Below are 3,746 nucleotides of genomic sequence, written 5' to 3'. Positions count from 1 at the left end.
TAAAGATGTTTCAGAATATCAACATTGAATATGGTGCTTCCATTTACATTTAAGGCATTTAGCTGATGAGTGTAACAGTAACAGATGAATTGGCTTAAATTCCTCTATTGCCAACATTACAAGCAACCAGTAGTGTATAGTTCAATGGTCTGAGCCTGACAATAGATGTAATAAATATTTCTGAGACCTAGAATTATCATGTCGGGAGAGAAAAAGTGGATTTCCATTCAGTTCCCATCCCAACTACAGCCATATCTACAAAGTGAACTGGTCTCATTAAAGATTTACCTCACCGCGGAAGGATATATTATTTAATGGATGGATGGATACTAACAGGAAAGTTTTGGAGCAGGATTTGGAATGGCTTTTACACAAACACTCGCCCAAACAAGTTTTTATGGCTTTGGGACACTATGGTGGCCTGCTATTGATGGAAAGGGCTTTCAATCAGATTTGTTCAATAGTTCAGAAAGAGTCAGCCTTCCAGACATAATTATTTTCAAACAGCCTAGCCCTTAATATGGTAGTCTGTAACAACTGATTGCCTTGGTAGCAGTTCAATCAAAGTCTCCCTCCGTGAACCCGTCAACTCATTTTCAAAGCTGGCGCGCACCCAGATGGTATAAAAATGGAAATAGAAATGGTCTTTGATGCAGCGCCCGGGATCAATGAATGACTTGATGAACGTAGGTGGGGGCATTTCAAGGTTGCACACTACCAGTTCATTAAAGTATTAAAACAACCCCTTGCACCATTTCTCTCGCTTTCTCCCTCCCTTTCTCTGCGTCTCTCTCCCCTGAACTTATTCGTCCCGACTGAGATTCAAAACTTGGCTCCCTCAATGGAATCAAACACAAATAGCAATTATTCACCATGTCTACCTCTGATTTTATTGGCTTACACACCATGCAGTGTGAGGGCTTCATAATCAAATCTGCGCAGGACTGAATAGGCTGGGTCGCCGTCAAAATATGCAAAGCCATTGTGCCATCTCAAGCATGACATGAAGGGACTTAATTATTTCTTTACTGGAGATACTGAAAGGGCAAAGATTTATTCAGAGTGTAGCAACACGACCCCCCAAACACACACACACACACACACACACACACTTGCCAAGCTGAGATCGTGGAGTCAGCAACTTCAGTGTCCTCACTTAACCTATAGCAGCTCTCCATTTTACATTACATTTTAGGCATTAGCTGGCACTCTTCCCCAGAGTGACTAACAATGAGTGCAGCCGCAGAATAAGCTTGAATCGCTCACTCACAAATAATACAAACAACCAATACTAAGGAGTGCAAGGGTTCGCCACAATGCCCCGACAATATTCCTGCAACCACAGAATGATCTTGTAAGAGAGAAGAGCTAGGAAAAGAAATAAGAACCGAAGATGGCGTTGGAGGGATTATTTTGGTTGTACTTTAATGTTAATCTAACAAGATTCACATATGTATCTGAACAAATTAAACACTCCTCCTACCACTGCTATCCTTAGTACAGTAGCATTTAATATAAAACACCATTCTATGGGGTTTATGACAATCAGTGTCTAAATCTGATCAAATCGAAAACCCCAGCAACTGCTTCCCCTGCTGAATTATGTATTATGTAGAGAAATATAAACTCATTCATTATCAGTACTTCCCAGCAGAAGTGGGTTCCCCGATGAAGGCTAGACTAGGTCACTTAATTTTCGCAATGTGCAGGAATGCCAAAAATGAGGAAAAACGCCTTACCTGCATACAAATGAATGAAATCTCTAGTGTGCATGTGAGATTTTCTGTTAAAACCCTTTCAGAGCACTTCAATTACCAACTTGGATTCACATTTTAACTTCAATTGAAAGATTACACAGACTCTATTGTTTAAGAATATTGTACGACCTCTCGGGCCTATGAAACACTTCCAAAACCCAAAGGATAACATCAAAAATACATTGTCATCAAACTAAATACAAGGCTCTTTTTTTTTAGTTCCTGCAAGTTATTTAAATTAAATAAGTAAAACTTTGCAGATGTAAGATTTTCACCCGACAGCGACACATTGATAGTCTGCCTATCAAGTTTCATTGCCTCATCAAGCTACAGTAAGGTCAAACACAACTGAGGGCTAGAACCATGAAAATGCACCGTAAAATCCACTTTCTGGAACTGGGAAAGACAAAAGAGAACCGAGAGAAGAGGGGATTTGAAGGACTAAGGACAGATTCGTTTCTGATGCACCGTGCTTAGTTAAGTCTCAAGATCTGTGTGGGTGGTTTTACCTGCCTGCTGTCCCGAGGCTCGTGGAAAACTGTCTTCACTTCTCAGAATGTGAACGGGGTCTGAGGGAGTTGATATTAATTCTTAAGTTCCATTCTTAAGTCCCTGCTCATGATGGATAATTTCTTCAATTAAATGTGGATGTTCCCCCAGTCGCTCTCTTCTCTCTCTCTCTTCTCTCTGCTCCCGGTAGCTGCAGCCTCAAGTCCTGAGCACACTACACAAGTTAACTAACGCTCATAATTTGAGGTTTGTTTGGTGACTGCAGGCGACAGATTTGTCAGCAACACTGGCACCTGTATTTCTACTCTGTGATGGGAAAAGCGACTACATCCTATTTTTCTGTTCCATGCCCGTTCCCGCACTGTTTCTTATATCTGGAGACCCAGCAGACTATCAAGCTTTGTCCATCTATAAAATATTTAGAAGCTGCTTACCTGCAGACATATATTACAGGGTGTTTTTTGGATTTGAGTAATTTGGGTTTCCTCATCCGTGTCCTAGCTTGTTGTCGCCTAGTCCAGTGGTTCTCAACGTGGGGTCCGGGAACCACCGGGGGTCCTTGAGGGGGTTCCAGAGGGTCCCCAGCAAGTTGATGAATTGTTAAATTTCAGCATTATTTCATTTACAAGAAGCTAAGAAGCTGTAACAATTAGAGAATGTAGAAGAATTACTATTTTGATCATAGTATCACTGTTATCTCTCTAACTATACAATGCAGATAGTCATGAAATTCTGGACAAAATCATATTTAACAATACTAATATTCTCAGATTTGGGTTTGAAAGACAAAATCTCATCAAATGGGAGTCCGTGGCCCTAATGTGGACTAAATTAGGGGTCCTTGATATGAAAAAGGTTGAGAATCACTGGCCCAGTCCTCCACAAGACCACCCTGATTATATATATGATGTCTTTTTGTCTTGACATAGGTCAGTCATCACTGTGTTCCTCTGTGGACGCTCCAAAGTCAAACCAACTCTGGGACAGACGTGTCAAGGTGACTGGATGTACTACTTGACGCTTCTGGTGCATGTCTGGCCTTTGAAAACCATTTCCATATTTAGAAACGTGCATGTGTGATTCATTTCTCCAGTGCACTTCTGCCTTCAGAGTCATGAAGACGTTCTTCAGTTGTTGGAGTTTATTAATCTAAATCCCTGCAGGAGCGGGAGAGGCTATGATTGTTGTTCACTAGCCTGATAAACCAGTAGGCAGTCTTCGGCTTTCAGCACCACTTCCTCTCCTCCTGATCACCTTCTGGCGACCTGCCTCAAGCCTGCCCAGCAATCTGGCACATACAGTCAGAGCTGTGTGTGTGTGTGTGTGTGCGTGTGTGTGCGTGCGTGCGTGCGTGTGTGCACTCAGGTAAAGAAGAACATCCCCCTGTCCGTGCCCACCCACACCTCCAGCTCTGGACGCTAGCTCATTAGAAGGGATTAGTGCCCAACATTTTGCTTGTTTATCTCTGACCACAACATG

The sequence above is a fragment of the Centroberyx affinis genome, unplaced genomic scaffold, assembly GCF_046629955.1.
Source record: "Centroberyx affinis isolate AG114_WGS23_722 - 3 ecotype Tasmania unplaced genomic scaffold, CSIRO-AGI_Caff_v1 ptg003083l_1, whole genome shotgun sequence".
NCBI classification, from domain to species: Eukaryota; Metazoa; Chordata; class Actinopteri; order Beryciformes; family Berycidae; genus Centroberyx; species Centroberyx affinis.
This window is presented reverse-complemented; position numbering follows the sequence as displayed.